The sequence below is a fragment of the Rhinopithecus roxellana genome, chromosome 12 (assembly GCF_007565055.1).
Source record: "Rhinopithecus roxellana isolate Shanxi Qingling chromosome 12, ASM756505v1, whole genome shotgun sequence".
NCBI lineage: Eukaryota > Metazoa > Chordata > Mammalia > Primates > Cercopithecidae > Rhinopithecus > Rhinopithecus roxellana.
Genome location: NC_044560.1, coordinates 130,745,476 through 130,765,353, shown reverse-complemented (window position 1 = coordinate 130,765,353; position 19,878 = coordinate 130,745,476). Strand labels below are relative to the sequence as shown.

Sequence of the window (19,878 nt, the reverse complement as noted above, 5' to 3'; positions counted from 1 at the left end):
AAAACTCTTTCACACTCCCTCCATTTACAGTGAGTTCTTTGTGCTCACCTTGTGAGTAGGGGTGTGCTTGTGACTTCCAAAATGACTAGATGAGGGGGAGGTGACATGTTGTGATCAAAAGTATGATTTATGGTTTAAGAAATCCAACTACCCCGAGACCACCATGGTGGGAATGTCATTGCATAGGGCTAGATTGGACAGTCCCAACTGAACCCAGCCTTCTGACCATTTTCTCCTTGGTCTCCAACCTGTGAGCCAAGAATCATCTTGGATGTAGGTTCCTCAGCTGAAGCTGTTTCAACTGTGAACTTTCAAAGTCACCCTGAGCCATTTGTTTCCTCCCAGCTGAGATATCCCACCCTCATGGAGCAGAGAGGACCTCCTAGTTTTGCCTTCTCAGGATTTCTGACCCACAGAATCATGGGCTTTTCACATCACTTAGTTGGGAGGGTGGTTTTGTAGCAATAAATAGGCAAAAGTTATGAGTTTCATTTTTCTTTTGTGACATGGTCTCACTGGGTCATCTAGGCTGGCCTGTAATTGTGTGATTATGGCTCATTGCCACCTTGATCTCCTGGAATCAAACAATCATCCGGCCTAAGCCTCTTAAGTAGCTGTAGGTGTGCTGCCACACCTGGCTAATTTGTTAAAAAATATTATTGTTTGTAGAGATGGTGGACTCACTACATTTCCCAGGATAGTTGAAGTTCTGGGGGCTCAAGGGGTCCTACTACCTTGACCTCTGAAAATATTGAAATTACAGGTGTGAACTACCACTCCCAAGGCCAAAAATTATTAATAATTACATCGTGGTATGTTAATACAATGGGCTGTGAATTTATACGTGTGTACACAGTATTTATTTTCAGATGATGTATGCTTTCTGCTTCAAGTGGGTAAAAATTTGAAAGCAGAAAACTCTTGTTTTGTTTGTTGCCATATTCTTAACACCTAGCCCAAGGCCTGGCATGCAGTAGGTACTTCATCAATATGTCAGTGAATGAATGTAGGAATGAAAGTATGAATGAACTATGTGGTTTGGGTAATCCTCACTGAGGAGACTACATGCCAGCCGAGGTCTGAATGAAAAAAGAAAGGGTCTGTGAGATCTGAGTGAAGGCACTGCAGGTGCAAAGGCCCTGAGTCAGGGGTAAGCTTGGCAGGGAGGAGGAGCAGCAGGCAGGAGGCCAGCATGGATGAGTCCAAGGGAGTGAGGGGGTGAGTGGGAAAGGATGAGGGCAAGGTCTAGACCAGGATGAGGCACAGAAGGATTTTACCACTTTCTCCACTGACAGTGAAGCCTTCATGCTCACCCTGTGAGTATGGGTGGGTGGGTGACATCAAAAACTAAGGTGTGTGGAGTAGGTGAATTTATCTGAATTTATTCAAACTTGATAAGCAAATTTATGAAAAGTTAATTTATCTTGTCTTATCAACCTAGGACTAGTGTTTCTATAATTGACTTGGAAAAATGAGGATTTAGCTTCCATGACATGTGTAATAGCAGTGAAAGCTCTCTGTTCCAGGTTAAGGAGGGATGCAGTAGCCCAGTTTCACACCCGAAGTGGGTGAAGAGAGGTGTCCATGGGGGAGAGTCCCAGTGTGAGTATCAGAGCCCATGCAAGTGTAGAGCCCTCCATGGAGGTGCCACTTGGGATGGGACCTCAGGGTCTGAGCAGACCATGAGGCCATCCACACATGGGCAATCCAGCACATGGAGTCAGAGTCAGGCATGGAGAAAAGGATATCCTTAAAAAGGCCTCTGGATGTCACACCCTTCTCAGACTAAGTATTTCTGCCCTAATTATATATCAAGATCTGACCCTCTTGCAGATGATAGTCAATGATTCCTGATAGGAAGATAACTGCACCACTGCTCTGGTAGTCTCTTGATGTAAGAGAACAAACATGCTGAAAAGAAATGACAAGTCAATATTTAAAGCAACTTCTTTGTCCCTTGGTGAAACCATTTCTTTCTGGGGTGTAGGTCTCTAGACCCACAACTCTAACATATTTTTTCCTTTACTTTTTTTTCTCAAGACACAGTTTTTGCTCTTGTCGCCCAGGTGGAGTGCAATGGCACAGTCGGGTCACTGCAATCTCTGCCTTTTGGGTTCAAACAATTCTCCGGCATCAGCCTCCCTAACAGCTGGGATTACAGGTGCCGGCCAACATGCCTGGCTGATTTTTGTATTTTTAGTAGAGATGGGGTTTCACCATGTTAGCCATGCTGGTCTCAAACTTTTGACCTCAGTGGATTCGCCTATCTCGGCCTCCCAAAGTGTTGGGAGTACAGGTGAGAGCCACCACACCCAGCCCAGAACTCTAAAATCTACAAGGATGGGAAGCCCAAAGCTTTCAAGTGGGCTTCGTGAATGAACGGGAATGAGTGGGGATATTCCCATTTCCCTCATCTGGATCACAGGCCCCTGTGTTCCACATTGTAGAAACACAGGGTTGGACGGCAGAGCAAGATGGCCGAATAGGAGCAGCTCTAGTCTCCAACTCCCAGCGCGAGTGACACAGAAGACCGGTGATTTCTGCATTTTCAACTGAGGTACTGGGGTCATCTCACCAGGGAGTGCCGGACAATCGGTGCTGGTCAGCTGCTGCAGCCTGGCTAGTGAGAGCTGAAGCAGGGCGAGGCATCGCCTCACCTGGGAAGCGCAAGGGGGAAGGGAATCCCTTTTCCTAGCCAGGGGAACTGAGACACACAACACCTGGAAAATTGGGTAACTCCCACCCCAATACTGCGCTTTAAGCAAACGGGCACACCAGGAGATTATATCCCACACCTGGCCGGGAAGGTCCCACAGCCACGGAGCCTCCCTCATTGCTAGCACAGCAGTCTGCGATGTAACCACAAGGCAGCAGCGAGGCTGGGGGAGGGGCGCCCACCATTGCTGAGGCTTAAGTAGGTAAACAAAGCCGCTGGGAAGCTCAAACTGGGTGGAGCTCACAGCAGCTCAAGGAAACCTGCCTGTCTCTGTAGACTCCACCTCTGGGGACAGGGCACAGCTAAACAACAACAACAAAAAGCAGGAGAAACCTCTGCAGATGCAAACGACTCTCTCTGACACCTTTGAAGAGAGCAGTGGATCTCCCCACAAGGAGGTTGAGATCTGAGAAGGAACAGACTGCCTGCTCAAGTCGGTCCCTGACCCCTGACTAGCTTAACTGGGAGACATCCCCCACTAGGGGCAGTCTGACACCCCACACCTCACAGGGTGGAGTACACCCCTGAGAGGAAGCTTCCAAAGTAAGAATAAGACAGGTACACTCGCTGTTCAGCAATATTCTATCTTCTGCAACCTCTGCTGCTGATACCCAGGCAAACAGGGTCTGGAGTGGACCTCAAGCAATCTCCAACAGACCTACAGCTGAAGGTCCTGACTGTTAGAAGGAAAACTATCAAACAGGAAGGACACCTATACCAAAACCCCATCAGTACGTCACCATCATCAAAGACCAGAGGCAGATAAAACCACAAAGATGGGGAAAAAGCAGGGCAGAAAAGCTGGAAATTCAAAAAATAAGCACGCATCTCCCCCTGCAAAGGAGCACAGCTCACCACCAGCAACGGATCGAAGCTGGTCAGAGAATGACTTTGACGAGATGAGAGAAGAAGGCTTCAGTCCATCAAACTTCTCAGAGCTAAAGGAGGAATTACATACCCAGCACAAAGAAACTAAAAATCTTGAAAAAAGAGTGGAAGAATTGACAGCTAGAATAATTAATGCAGAGAAGGTCATAAACGAAATGACAGAGATGAAAACCATGACACGAGAAATACGTGACAAATGCACAAGCTTCAGTAACCGACTCGATCAACTGGAAGAAAGAGTATCAGCGATTGAGGATCAAATGAATTAAACGAAGCGAGAAGAGAAACCCAAAGAAAAAAGAAGAAAAAGAAATGAACAAAGCCTGCAAGAAGTATGGGATTATGTAAAAAGACCAAATCTATGTCTGAATGGGATGCCTGAAAGTGAGGGGGAAAATGAAATCAAGTTGGAAAACACTCTTCAGGATATCATTCAGGAGAACTTCCCCAACCTGGTAGGGCAGGCCAATATTCAAATTCAGGAAATACAGAGAAAGCCACAAAGATACTCCTCGAGAAGAGCAACTCCAAGACACATAATTGCCAGATTCACCAAAGTTGAAATGAAGGAAAAAATCTTAAGGGCAGCCAGAGAGAAAGGTCGGGTTACCCACAAAGGGAAGCCCATCAGACTACCAGCAGATCTCTCGGCAGAAACTCTACAAGCCAGAAGAGAGTGGGGGCCAATATTCAACGTTCTTAAAGAAAAGAATTTTAAACCCAGAATTTCATATCCAGCCAAACTAAGTTTCATAAGTGAAGGAGAAATAAAATCCTTTACAGATAAGCAAATGCTTAGAGATTTTGTCACCACCAGGCCTGCCTTACAAGAGACCCTGAAGGAAGCCCTAAACATGGAAAGGCACAACCGGTACCAGCCATTGCAAAAACATGCCAAAATGTAAAGACCATCGAGACTAGGAAGAAACTGCATCAAATAATGAGCAAAACAACCAGTTAATATCATAATGGCAGGATCAAGTTCACACATAACAATATTAACCTTAAATGTAAATGGACTAAATGCTCCAATTAAAAGACACAGACTGGCAAACTGGATAAAGAGTCAAGACCCATCAGTCTGCTGTATTCAGGAGAACCATCTCACATGCAGAGACATACATAGGCTCAAATAAAGGGATGGAGGAAGATCTACCAAGAAAATGGAGAACAAAAAAAAGCAGGGGTTGAAATACTAGTCTCTGATAAAACAGACTTTAAACCATCAAAGATCAAAAGAGACAAAGAAGGCCATTACATAATAGTAAAGGGATCAATTCAACAGGAAGAGCTAACTATCCTAAGTATATATGCACCCAATACAGGAGCACTCAGATACATAAAGCAAGTCCTTAGAGACTTACAAAGAGACTTAGACTCCCATACAATAATAATGAGAGAATTCAACACTCCACTGTCAACATTAGACAGATCAACGAGACAGAAAGTTAACAAGGATATCCAGTAATTGAACTCATCTCTACACCAAGCGGACCTAATAGACATCTATAGAACTCTCCACCCCAAATCAACAGAATATACATTCTTCTCAGCACCACATCACACTTATTCCAAAATTGACCACATAATTGGAAGTAAAGCACTCCTCAGCAAATGTACAAGAACAGAAATTATAACAAACTGTCTCTCAGATCACAGTGCAATCAAACTAAAACTCAGGACTAAGAAACTCAATCAAAACCGCTCAACTACATGGAAACTGAACAACCTGCTCCTGAATGACTACTGGGTACATAACAAAATGAAGGCAGAAATAAAGATGTTCTTTGAAACCAATGAGAACAAAGATACAACATACCAGAATCTCTGGGACACATTTAAAGCAGTGTGTAGAGGGAAATTTATAGCACTAAATGCCCATAAGAGAAAACTGGAAAGATCTAAAATTGACACTCTAACATCACAATTAAAAGAACTAGAGAGGCAAGAACAAACACATTCAAAAGCGAGCAGAAGGCAAGAAATAACTAAGATCAGAGCAGAACTGAAGGAGATAGAGACACAAAAAACCCTCCAAAAAATCAATGAATCCAGGAGTTGGTTTTTTGAAAAGATCAACAAAATTGACAGACCTCTAGCAAGACTAATAAAGAAGAAAAGAGAGAAGAATCAAATAGACACAATAAAAAGTGATAAAGGGGATATCACCACCGACCCCACAGAAATACAAACTACCATCAGAGAATACTATAAACACCTCTACGCAAATAAACTAGAAAATCTAGAAGAAATGGATAATTTCTTCCAAGACTAAACCAGGAAGAAGTTGAATCCCTAAATAGACCAATAGCAGGCTCTGAAATTGAGGCAATAATTAATAGCCTAACAACCAAAAAAAGTCCAGGACCAGACGGATTCACAGCTGAATTCTACCAGAGGTACAAGGAGGAGCTGGTACCATTCCTTCTGAAACTATTCCAATCAATAGAAAAAGAGGGAATCCTCCCTAACTCATTTTATGAGGCCAACATCATCCTGATACCAAAGCCTGGCAGAGACACAACAAAAAAAGAAAATTTTAGACCAATATCCCTGATGAACATCGATGCAAAAATCCTCAATAAAATACTGGCAAACCGGATTCAGCAGCACATCAAAAAGCTTATCCACCATGATCAAGTGGGCTTCATCCCTGGGATGCAATGCTGGTTCAACATTCGCAAATCAATAAACGTAATTCAGCATATAAACAGAACCAAAGACAATAACCACATGATTATCTCAATAGATGGAGAAAACGCTTTTGACAAAATTCAACAGCCCTTCATGCTAAAAACGCTCAATAAATTCGGTATTGATGGAACGTACCTCAAAATAATAAGAGCTATTTATGACAAACCCACAGCCAATATCATACTGAATGGGCAAAAACTGGAAAAATTCCCTTTGAAAACTGGCACAAGACAGGGATGCCCTCTCTCACCACTCCTATTCAACATAGTGTTGGAAGTTCTGGCTAGGGCAATCAGGCAAGAGAAAGAAATAAAGGGTATTCAGTTAGGAAAAGAAGAAGTCAAATTGTCCCTGTTTGCAGATGACATGATTGTATATCTAGAAAACCCCATTGTCGCAGCCCAAAATCTCCTTAAGCTGATAAGCAACTTCAGCAAAGTCTCAGGATACAAAATTAATGTGCAAAAATCACAAGCATTCTTATACACCAGTAACAAACAGAGAGCCAAATCATGAATGAACTTCCATTCACAATTGCTTCAAAGAGAATAAAATACCTAGGAATCCAACTTACAAGGGATGTAAAGGACTTCTTCAAGGAGAGCTACAAACCACTGCACAGTGAAATAAAAGAGGACACAAACAAATGGAAGAACATACCATGCTCATGGATAGGAAGAATCAATATCGTGAAAATGGCCATATGCCCAAGGTTATTTATAGATTCAATGCCATCCCCATCAAGCTACCAATGAGTTTCTTCACAGAATTGGAAAAAACTGCTTTAAAGTTCATATGGAACCAAAAAAGAGCCCGCATTGCCAAGACAATCCTAAGTCAAAAGAACAAAGCTGGAGGCATCACGCTACCTGACTTCAAACTATACTACAAGGCTATAGTAACCAAAACAGCATGGTACTGGTACCAAAACAGAGATATAGACCAATGGAACAGAACAGAGTCCTCAGAAATAATACCGCACATCTACAGCCATCTGATCTTTGACAAACCTGAGAGAAACAAGAAATGGGGAAAGGATTCCCTATTTAATAAATGGTGCTGGGAAAATTGGCTACCCATAAGTAGAAAGCTGAAACTGGATCCTTTCCTTACTCCTTATATGAAAATTAATTCAAGATGGATAGAGACTTAAATGTTAGACCTAATACCATAAAAACCCTAGAAGAAAACCTAGGTAGTACCATTCAGGACATAGGCATGGGCAAGGACTTCATGTCTAAAACACCAAAAGCAACGACAGCAAAAGCCAAAATTGACAAATGGGATCTCATTAAACTAAAGAGCTTCTGCACAGCAAAAGAAACTACCATCAGAGTGAACAGGCAACCTACAGAATGGAAGAAAATTTTTGCAATCTACTCATCTGACAAAGGGCTGATATCCAGTACCTATAAAGAACTCAAACAAATTTACAAGAAAAAAACAAACAACCCCATCAAAAAGTGGGCAAAGGATATGAACAGACATTTCTCAAAAGAAGACATTCATACAGCCAACAGACACATGAAAAAATGCTCATCATCACTCGCCATCAGAGAAATGCAAATCAAAACCACAATGAGATACCATCTCACACCAGTTAGAATGGCAATCATTAAAAAGTCAGGAAACAACAGGTGCTGGAGAGGATGTGCAGAAATAGGAACACTTTTAAGGAACACTTTTACACTGTTGGTGGGATTGTAAAGTAGTTCAACCATTATGGAAAACAGTATGGCAATTCCTCGAGGATCTAGAACTAGATGTACCATATGACCCAGCCATCCCACTACTGGGTATATACCCAAAGGATTATAAATCATGCTGCTATAAAGACACATGCACACGTATGTTTATTGTGGCACTATTCACAATAGCAAAGACTTGGAATCAACCCAAATGTCCATCTGTGACAGACTGGGTTAAGAAAATGTGGCACATATACACCATGGAATACTATGCAGCCATAAAAAAGGATGAGTTTGCATCCTTTGTAGGGACATGGATGCAGCTGGAAACCATCATTCTTAGCAAACTATCACAAGAACAGAAAACCAAACACCTCATGTTCTCACTCATAGGTGGGAACTGAACAATGAGATCACTTGGACTCGGGAAGGGGAACATCACACACCGGGGCCTATCATGGGGAAGGGGGAGGGGGGAGGGATTGCATTGGGAGTTATACCCGATATAAATGACGAAGTGATGGGTGCTGACGAATTGATGGGTGCAGCACACCAACATGGCACATGTATACATATGTAACAAACCTGCACGTTATGCACATGTACCCTAGGACTTAAAGTATAATAATAATAAAAAAAAGAACATCTAAAATAAAAAATAATGAAAATACCAAAAAAAAAAAAAAAGAAACACAGGGTTATAAAATGGCATTTTCGTTTTTATTGGAGGATATGCCCAGCATGCCTCAGACTGTTGCATTTCTAAAGCCTTCACAGATATGGCACATCGCTGAATGGCAGAGATGTGGAAAGCCCCCACGACCATCAAACTCTTACACTTCAGTATAGATTTGTTACGATTAGGGCTAGGACTGCAAGGAATTTCATTCTCACCATTGGATGTCATTGGTATCAGTGTCGACAGGCATGCAGTTTCAGCCTTTGGAACTCGCTGTGTGATCCTTAGGTTTTCAGAAACCTTACCATTTCATGCCCATCAGATCTGGTAATGACACTGTCATCAGTAGAATGGAGATTGGGCTGGGAGCAGTGACTTAGACCTGTAATCCCATGACTTTGAGGCCAAGGTACTTGGATCACTTGCACTCAGGAGTTTGAGTCCAGCTTGAATAACATGGTGAGAACACTTCTCTACAAAACATACAAAAAATAGCCCAGCATGTCGTTGTGTACCTGTAGTCGAAGCCACTTAGAAGACTGAGGTGAGAGGATGCCTTGAGCCTGGAACCTCGAGGCTACAGTGAGCCCAGTTAGCCCCACTGCATGTCAGCCTGGGTGATGGAGTAAGATGTTGTCTCAACAACAACAAAAGCAACAACAAAATTTGAATGGAGAATGGAGCTGTGTGTTATGTTACAGAATGTTCTGATTGGCTTTGTTCTTCAGGACTACATGACGGCTAATGAGAGAGAGAGAGGAAGAGAGAGAGCTTGAGATTATGAATAAATACTGTCGTTGTTCTCATGTCAATGCCAGTATTACAGATCCACCTTCCTGAAAAGTTTTGCAAAACATGGAATTTGCAGACCAACACTGCATACAGGGCGACCGAGATTGTGTTATTTATAGCTATGGTAAGGAGAAAACATCCATCACAGCTGCTATGATAGGGCTACAACTGATGGTGTTTGCATTAGTTTCCTGCCATCTGCCATCATCCTTCTGGATTTTGAAGATACGAGACTGAATTCCATGAAAGAGATGACAAGACCAACACCACTGGTCCTTGAGTTTTTGACATTGGTGCTCATCTCTCCCATCTATATACAGGACAGAATTTTCCTTGAGATTTGATATTGGTTTTTATTGATTATATTGTCTTGGGTGAGCATTGATAGACTTAGGCTTTCCATTTGCATTTTTTTTTTCCTGGAATTATAAATCGTAGCTCACAGGCCATGGAAATACTCTATGTATTTTTCCCATTTCTAAGTCTATGACTCCTGATTATACATGAGATCCTAGGAACATAACCATAGAGGAGAGAAGTTTATGAACAGAGTGCACTCACTTAGAGTCAGAAGTTGGGAAGGAATACGTACATTTCCTGACTGTCACCCTTAAGCCATTACTCTAACAGGGGTCATGGTGATGTTTCCAAGCCATGGATTTTATGCCAACAGGCCTTCATGGCCAAAATCTTCTAGAAGATAACAATACTCACCTTTGTTCAGTGCTCATTTACCTAAGCAAATGAGTGCAGGTCTTTTCCAAGGGACGTTGGAGAAACCCAAACTTTTACACCTTCCTTGGTTTTGTGTAAACCTACCTCATGAGAACACAGCCTCTTTTTGAGTTAGGCCTTCTTGTGTGAGAACTGTTTTAACTGGATGAGGGATGATGACTGTATATGGGGGCTGGTGACATCTGACTTCTGTTCATCTTGATGATTTTTATTTCCTGTTAATGAAGGGACACACTTGTCTGCCATTTATATCTATTTTCCATAATGAAACATGCTCTAAGTGGTAAGTCCTAGATATTGCAGGTCAGTCCTGCTCTGATGCTCTCTCACACTGCTGCCAGCTCCTTATGCCTACCTTGCATTGATGGCAAAGTGGTGGCCTCTGCCATTCCCACATCCTTTCACCACTTTGGTGCCATGAAAGGAGCCCATCTCTGTAACAGCGTCCCCTGCTTTGAGCTCTGACCTATGAAGGACGTCCAGCACTTACATCTCAGCAATGTTGGTGTCCCCTGCACTGGTGCAGTGGTCATGGGCAGTCTTTTTTTTTTTTTTTTTTTTTTTTTTTTTTGAGCCTAAGTTTTGGTATTGTTGCCCATGCTGGAGTGTAGTGGCGTGATCAGGGTCACTGCCACCTCTGCCTCCCGGGTTCAAGCAATTCTCCTGCCTCAGTCTCCAGAATAGGTGTGATTACAGGCATCTGGCACAATGGTCAGCTAATTTTTGTATTTTTAGTAGAGACAAGGTTTCACCATATTGGCCAGGCTGGTCTCAGATTCCTGACCTCAGTTGATCCTCCCACCTCTGCTGCCCAAAATGCTGGGATTACAGGCATGAGCCACCCGGCCTGGCCATCATGGGTAGTCTTTAAAATCATAGTCAGTTCCTGATTCTTCTTCTACAGGAGACACAATCCAGGATGCTTACTGGTCGAGATTGGATCTGTGTCCCCACCCACACCTCATGTGGAATTGTAATCCCCAATGGTGGAGGTGGGGCTGGTTGTGCTGGTGAGAGTTGAGTGGATCATGGGGGTGGATCTCTCATGAATAATTTAGCACAATCCCCTAGGTGCTATCTGGTGACACAGTTCACAAAAGATCTGGTTGTTTGAAAGTGTGTAGCACCTCTCCTACCACTTGCTCCAGCTCTAGCCATGGAAGACGAGCCTGCTTCCCTTGTAATTTTTGCCATGACTTTATTTTTCTGAGGCCTCCCTAGAAGTTGAGTTGATGAAGCATCATGCTTTTTGTACAGCCTGTGCAACCATGAGCCAATTAAACCTGAGTTTTTCTAAATAATTACCCAGGCTTAGGTAATTCTTTATAGCAGTGCATGAAGAGACTAATATATGTGCTTTTGAGCTATGTTATTCTTTACCCCAAAGCTCTACATCCATGCAATTCTGTTCTGATCCTAACCACCCACAGTGAGCCCACACTCCCTAGGTTCTGGGCAAATTTTTCCATTTGCCTAACCTCACATCCAATGCTAGCCCCAATTTGGCGATCTCAGGTCACTCACACTACCCTCCAACTTGCCACAAATTCAAAAGTTCCCATCAGTCACAGGATTACTATGGAGCTAGCATCACTCAAGTAACTAAAAAAATCACTGTATTTGTTATTACAGTGTTATAACAGCTAAAATATATAAATCCAAAGAAGCCAAAGAGACAGACAAATAGGGCTGGGTCATAGAGGATCCCAAACAGATGACTCCATTACCTGCTCAAGGTGGGGTGAGGGGGAATGCATATCCTGGCTCCACTGATGACTGGTCTCTTTGTGATGAAGCCTTGTGTCTGGGCCTCAGGTGTACATGTCCTTTGGCCCTAGAAGATGATGATGCTTTCCAACTCTCAAACCTGGTTTATTTCATACATATTTTGAAGCAGAATCTCACTCTGTTGGCCAGGCTGGAGTGTGTGCAGTGCACAATCATACCTCACTGTAACCTCTAAGTCCCTGGCTCAGGTGATTTTTTTATCTCATGCTCTCCATTAGCTAGATCTGCAAGTACAGGTGCATGTCACCAGCCCATCTAAGTTTTAAGAAAATTTTGTTGTAGAGATGAGGTCTTGCTCTGGTGTCCAGGCTGGGCTGGATCTCCTGGACTCAAAAGATCCTACCTCCTCAAGCTTCCCCCGAATCTCTGGATTATAGATGTGAGCCACCACACCTAGTCCCAACTCTCACACTTTAAATTGCTGAGTGACAGGTAAGAGCCTGTCTTTTCCTCTTTCAATGCATCAATGGCAGTTCACAGCCACTCAATGCCACATTCCTATTGCTATTATTTACCTACAATCTTCCAAACCAAAGGCAATGTACTTTCAGTGCTTCTAGTGTAGTTCATCCAAAATTACCCCAGGTGAAACATCGGTGATACTACAATGGTCATATGCTCTAGCGACTCTCTGTCTTCCAATTGCCAGCAGTGATGGGTGCTCATTGCAGTCCTGTGGAGAATCATCCAACCCCAGAATCCATACTTAGGGTTGACTTCCCAGGACCATTACCAGTAGTGACTGCTAGGTCATGGTTTCTAGAAGCAGAGGATGAGATAGGGAATCAAGATTTGCATTGAGGGAGTGCTCCCGATAGCTCAGGCAGGGCAGTTCAAGGAAAGCAGGTAACATCAGGTCTGGCTGAAGACCTGCTTAAGCCTGATCTCAGACAGGCTCTGGAGCACAGGCTTCAGCAAAGAAGTGGCCTCATCTTGGTAACCCTGAGACTTCTGTGTCAGTGATTCCCTGGCTGCTAGTTGTTACCAGGAAGGGGGTGATTAACAACCATCTGGGCCATGTGACTGCATGTCAACTGAGTGCAAATCTCTGTAGGAGAGGCACCTACCAGGTGTGAAGGAGGAGCCTGGGGAAGGGGGTCTGGGCAGTGCACACACAGACCTTCCTGTAAATGGCTTTCAGGAAACACATCAGAATCTCAGGATGTTGGAAATTAGGGGTGGACATAGAAAGAACAAAATATCTGTCCAAAACAAATACAAATGTCCATGGAAAGACAAAATGCTGGGCAGAAAGGCAATGAAAGATCATAAGGGCTCCAAAACATCCTCCTTGTGACAGCATTCATTAAGGCAAGGGAGGAACCCTAGACCCAGCTTAAAAGGAAGTGGCTTCAGGGAGAGCTTCTGTGGGCACACTCAGAGTTGAGGTAAAACTCCTGGGATTTTGTCTAATTCCAGTGTGACCGGGGTAGGGGTAGACTTTTGGTAATGTGAGCTCCTGCGTATCAGATGAAGGGGTCAGCAAATTCCTGGACAGGATTCACAAAGATGAGAGGGAGGTTAGAATTCCTAAAAAGCTGGTGGTCAAAAGAATGAGGATGAAGAGGAAGGTGTCCTGATACCTCAGAGGCAGAAGTGAGGCTGAAGGCAGGAAGCTGTTCAAGAGAAGAAGGGAGTTTGGAAAGAAGTGGATCTCAGGCCAGAAACCTTCACCCACCTGGAACCCCAAAGCATTCTAAAAATGGGGGTGAGAGATAGAGGAGGTTGTCTGAGCAGAGGAGGATCCTGGAAGCCAGTGTGGGGGAAGGAAGAGGGTAGCAGGCTGTCGTGAAGTGGGGACTACAGAAAGGGTGAGTAGTTTTCAGAGAAAAGGCCAGTGTCCAGCACTATCCAGGAGCGAATCTGGCTGCTTGTTCTGAAACAGCTTTCCGGTTAGCAATGCTCCATGAGAATGGTTAGTGATTAAGTGATTAAGGTTGGGGTCTATGGTTGGTATTTTGGACGTACGGATGAAGAAGCATCTGGTTGAAGGTGACGTGCGTGATCTCTTGAACTTTGGCTCGGAGAAATTTGATTAAAACAGGAGCGAGACATAAGACAAAACAGAGGATTAGTATGGGAATTAGGAACGGGAGCATCTGCTGTATTAGGGGCAGCAGCCATACCGGTGGTCCAGGGGTGAAGGGGGTATTGTAGGTTTTTAGTTCTGCTTTAATCCTGTTTAGGGTTTGGATGTTAGTGTCCACTAGGCCTGACTCATTTACGTAATAGCAGCATTCTTCTCCTAAGAAGAGACATGTTCCTCCTTTTTCAGCAGTAAGTAAATCTAATGCTCGCCTATTTTGTGCTGCTACCTGGGCCACTGAGGTAATTTGATGCTGCAGAGAGCCCAGGCTTTCAGCTGAAGCCTCTATGGCCTCTCGGATTTGAGCTGCTAGAGATCGGGTAGACTGTACGGAGTGGACAAGTGCCCCAGTTCCAAGCCCTGATGCCACTAAGGAGGCGGCCAGGGAGACTCCGATGACTAGGGGAAGGAAGACAGCCCGTTTTTGGAGATCATTAGGAGGAGGGTTAAATTGTATGACGAGTTCAGCTACTTCTGCTTTGCTATATAAGGTTAAACTAGGTACTAGGGACACTGGGACACAAAGGGATTGACCAATGGATGTGTGATTAAGGACCTTGAAGAGGGTTTTGTTGCACCAGAAATAACCTCCGATGGGAGCCGTGTGGGTCTTAGCGGGTGGCTGGTTATAGTTACACCAGGAGGTGTTTGGGGTAGAGTAGCAGAAAGGAAGGATTGGACTTTCTGGGCTTTGGTATAGTGGGACTTGGAGTAAGAACGGTTTTTGGGAGGTGCCTATGGAGCTAGTTGTAGCCTTGAAAGCAGTAGGTAAAGGGACTGCCACTAAAGGGGCTCTTTCAAGGGCCGCACAGAAGAAACAGTGGGAGAGATTTGTTAGGTTGGCTGCCCATGTTAGGTTTAACCCTTGACGGACTAGTTTTAACCATGAGAAGGGGTCCTTATTGGAGGAGTGTAATTGATCTTGTAAGGCCTGTTCTTGTGCTTGTATGGCTAAGGTTAAATTCTGTAGGGCTTGTATGTTTTGAGGAAGGGATTTTTGCTGGACAAGTGTTCTTTTTATCAGGAGAGTAGCCATGGGATATGAACTAAGGATTGTGTAGCCTGTGTAGAGTTCACCTTTGACTCCGTCTGCCCATCGGGGGTCCCATGGGTCTTTGATATTTAACTGGTATTGAAGGGGGGTTAGTTGATTTGCAATGGTGAAGACAGCAGTGGGTTTCATCTGTCTCAAGGTTGCATAATGGATCTTACAATAAATATAAGGGCATCCTAGGTTCTTTTGTTTCCAGTAAGTCTTACAATTGTAATGTGTCTGATCGTGCAGGAAGCAGAAAGCCTTAGCTCCGGCCGCACTGCAACACGATAGGGTGAAATTTATAGTAAGATGGGGTTGGCAGCCTGAAGGGGGGCAGTCAGCAGTGCCTTGTAGCTGTGAGTGCTGTTTATTTTTGTGTGACCAAGTTTCAACTATAGAGAATCTCCATATGAAAGTTGGGTTAGTAATAGAGATTGAAATGCAAGAAAAAGATAGTAATATAAGTATGAAATAGTACTTCATCTTCAGTGTAATCACAGGGTACACCTTGTCACTGAAGATGTTCTATAAAGGTAAGCGGGAGAACCACTGTGATGGGCTACTATCTGGAGGCAAGTAGGGATCTGGGGTAAGATATTGGAATTCTGTTCTGTTTATATAGAGTATGGCGAGAAATCGGGATAAGCTCAAGGGGTCAGGGAACGTGTGGTGGTTGAGAGAGTTTGGTGAATTTGAGATGGGTAGGGGTAAGTCTAGTAGATGTCCACTGATTGTCTTCTGTGGGGGCCTTTTTAAATTGTGATCTATGGACCCAGTGCGTGTGTCCTAGAAGTTTGGCTGCTGTGTATGTGGATAGGAGGACAGTATAGGGGCCTTTCCACCTAGGCTGAAGATCTTTGGCTTGGATATCTTTTAAGTATACTTGGTCTCCTGGGCTGAGAGAGAGATGTGGGCTATAGGTGTCTGTTGGAGAGGGGTGTGCTAGTTCTGCATGTTGTCTCAGGAGTTGTCTCAAGAGTGTGAGGTATGGGAGATAAGTTGCCAGCGGGGAAGAAAGGGTGGGTAACTGCTGGAGGGTGAGGGGCTGGCCGTAAACTAATTCAAATGGACTGAGGCCTGTTGGACTCCGTGGGGCTGCTCGCAGCCGGGTTAGGGCCAGGGGAAGGAGAGTTACCCACGATTGTCGAGTCTCGAGGGAGAGTTTGGTGAGTTGCTGCTTAATAAGCCCGTTGGCCTTCTCTACTTTACCAGAAGACTGAGGTCTATAAAGGATGTGGAGTTTCCAGGTGATGTGTAGGAGGGCTGCCACCTGTTGGACTACCTTGGAGATGAATGCTGGGCCGTTGTCAGACTGAAGAGTGAGCGGGAGGCCAAACCTAGGAATAATGTGTTCAGTGAGTATGGAGGCAACTATATTGGCGGTTTCTCCTGTAGTAGGATAGGCTTCTATCCATCCTGAAAAAGTATCAACGAGGGTTAAGAGATATTTGAATTTTTTATGCCTTGGCATGTGGGTAAAGTCAATTTGCCAATCTTCGCCTGGTTGGTGCCCTCTGAGTTGATGGCTCGGATGGGGGTTGCACAATGCGCCTTGAGGGTTTGACTTGAGACATGTGGAACACTGTCAGTTGATTATAATTAGGTGTGTCATGAGTGTGGGGCAGTGAATGAGGGGGCTTAGGAGGTTATATAAAGCTTTGGGTCCTATGTGTAGGGAATTATGTATGTCTTTCAGAATGGTGTGGAGTTGAGTTTCAGCAATAACTAATTTATTATTGAGGTAAATCCAATTGTCTGCGGCTAGTTTGGCTGTTGAATCTTGTAATAGTTTGGTCTTTTCCTCTTGGGTCTAAGTAGGGGTATATTGAGGAGAGAGAAAACAAATAGAGGGAAGCGTGGGAGTGGAGGATCCAGCTACCGACTTGGCAGTGGTGTCGGCAAAGTTATTGCCAGCCACCACCGAGTTAGATGGAGTCTGATGACCATTACAGTGTATGATGGCTGCTCTGGAAGGTGCTGATAAAGCGTCTAGCAGTTTGAGTATCTGTTTTTTGTTGACTATAGGGGTACCACTGGTGGTTAGGAACCCCCTCTCTTTCCAGATGACAGAGTGGGTGTGTGCAATCAAGAAGGCATACTTGGAGTCTGTGTATATGTTTACCGTTTTTCCTCTGGATAGGAGGAGAGCCCTGGTTAGTGCGATAAGTTCTGCCTGCTGTGATGTTGTTCCTTGTGGTAAAGGCTTAGCTTCTAGGACAGCAGAAGATGTAACTACCGTGTATCCTGCCTGTCTGTTTCCTAGAGAATTTATAAAAGAACTGTCATCTACAAATAGGGTTAACTGTGAGCCTTCCAATGGTTGGTCATGTAAATGTAAGTGACTAGGTGGTTGGGCCTCTAAAAGTTCTGGACAGGAGTGTTCAGTACTAGGTTGCTTGAGAGGGTCAGGAAGTAGGGTTGCTGGATTCAGAGAGGAACAGACTCCTAGGGCAATGGTGGAGTCCTCTATGAATAGGAGGTGAAAGAGTTGGAGTCTGGACGGGGTTAGATGGCTAATACTTCTGTGGGCAATAAGATCTTGAAGGCGGTGAGTAGAGAAGACTGTTAGGTTACCACCCCTAATGAGTTTCTTTGCTTCTTGGGTTAGACAGGCTGCTGCTGCCAGGTCCTGAAGACAGGGCTGCCACCCTTGTAAGGTGGGGTCTAATTGTTTAGATAGATATGCCACAGGGTGGTAGGTGGCACCTATAGATTGGGCTAAAAGACCCACTGCAACTTTTTGTCTTTCATCTGTGAAAAGCTGGAAGGGGCGTTGGAAGTCTGGGAGTGAGAGAGTAGGATGTGAGAGAAGGCAGTTTTTCAGGTGAGTGAAATGTTTATAGATTAACTTTGGGTTAGACAAAGGTCCTTGGGGAGTCTCCTTGACAGCTGCATATAGAGGCTTAGCCAAGATTCCGAAATTAGGAATCCAGTGTCTGAAAAATCCTACTAGGCCTAGGAAGGATTGAATTTCCTTAGTGTCTTGAGGAGGAGAAAGATTTTGCATTAGAGTTAAGCGGTCTGTAGTAAGTGAGCGTGTCGTAGGAGTGATCTCAATACCTAAATATATGACACATTGTTGTGCGAGTTGAGCTTTGTGTTTGGATATTCGGTAACCTTTGGATCCTAGATGATTAAGGAGGATCGCAGTGTCTAAAAGAGAGTCCTGTCCTGTGGGACTACAGAGTAAAAGGTCATCTACATATTGGAGAATTTTACTATTGGTAAGAGGAAAGGAGGCTAAGTCTTTTGCTAGGGCCTGCCCAAAGAAATGGGGGCTGTCTCGGAACCCTTGGGGAAGCACTGTCCATGTCAGTTGGGTGGAGGTATGGGTGTCTGGATCTTCCCATGTAAAAGCAAAAAGAAACTGACAATCTGGGTGCAGGGGAATAGTGAAAAATGCATCTTTTAGATCCAGTACAGTAAAGTGTGTTGTATTAGGTGGAATGAGAGAAAGAAGGGTATAGGGGTTGGGAACTACCGGATGGGCGGGACAAACAGCTTCATTGATAAGACGAAGATCCTGCACTAACCGAAAAGTTCCATCTGCCTTCTTTACAGGTAGGATTGGGGTGTTACAGGGAGAATGAATGGGGATGAGGATGTGTTGGTTGAGTAACCTAGTAATGATTGGTTTTAGTCCTCATAAGTGCTATGGAGAGAGAGAGAACTGTGGGCGGGTTGGAAACTGAGATGGTTTCTTAAGTTTTATAAGTATTGGTGGATGATGGTCCGCCACGACAGGAGTGGAGGTGTCCCACACTTGGGGGTCGATAGGAATGGGAAATCGGGGAAAGGGTTAGTAGGATTGTTGGAGTCATTTGAGTTAGTCAATACTAGAAGCAGATGGCGGGTAGGGTGGGGGGCGCTAGTAGGGATGGAGATACAGGCTTTCAGTTGACTTAAAACATCTCGGCCCAGTAGGGGAGTGGGGCATGAGGGGATAATGAGGAACGAGTGTGCAAAATAGTTGTTGGCCAGGCAGCAATTAAGGGGTGGGGTTTTTTGAGGGCTGGACGGGGAGCCATTGACTCCTACAACAGAAATATTAGCGGGAAGGCTAGGCCCTTCAAAAGACGGCAAAACAGAGTAGGTAGCCCCGCTGTCGATTAAAAAATTAATTGTCTTACCTGCTACCAGGAGAGTTACCCGTGGCTCGGCGAGGGTGATGGGGGTCCCCGAGTCCCGGCACCTTCAGTTGTCATCCAGATGTAAGAGCTGGAAGGAGCTCCCAGGGTCCTGAGAAGGGACATCACGTTGAGGCGCCATGCCTGTTTTCAGGGTGGGGCAGTCAGACTTCCAGTGCCCTTCTTCATGGCATGCTGGACAAGGAGCTGTTGGCAGACAAGGGTTAGGACACTTTTTAGCCCAGTGTCCAGCTACTCCGCACTTGTAGCATGGCCGCACTGGCTCAGACAGTTGGGGACTCTGGGGACATCTATTAGCCCAATGCCCTGGGTTACCGCATTTATAGCAAGCCCCTTTTATTGTCTTTGAGCCTCCGGGGGTTTTGCTCTCCAGTTTTGGGTTATGGCTAGGCTGCAAAGCAGCAACTAAGGCTTGAGTCTGGAGCTGTACCTTCTGCTTTAGGCGGGCCTGTCGTTGGGCCTCAGCCATTTCCTCCCTTGAATTATAGACCTTGAAGGCCGACTTGACTAGGTCTTGAATAAGAGTTTGAAGTCCATCCTCTGCCTTTTGGAGTTTTTTCCGAATATCCGAGGCCGATTGTGAAATAAAATATGATGCTAGAATAGTGGCCCCGGCTGGGGAAGCTGG

At 44.5% G+C, this 19,878-nt stretch overlaps 1 long non-coding RNA gene across 1 annotated transcript in view; it reads right to left on the bottom strand.

The window, feature by feature from the left end:
- LOC115892256 overlaps window positions 1–12,913 on the bottom strand; it is an 88,669-nt gene extending 75,756 nt beyond the window's left edge. The window contains exons 1-2 of the long non-coding RNA XR_004052149.1: window positions 11,920–12,913; window positions 10,277–10,407 (exon numbers count right to left, since the gene is read on the bottom strand). This is a non-coding gene — a long non-coding RNA (uncharacterized LOC115892256). The remainder of the gene's footprint in view (window positions 1–10,276; window positions 10,408–11,919) is intronic.
- Between the last annotated feature and the right edge of the window lie 6,965 nt (window positions 12,914–19,878).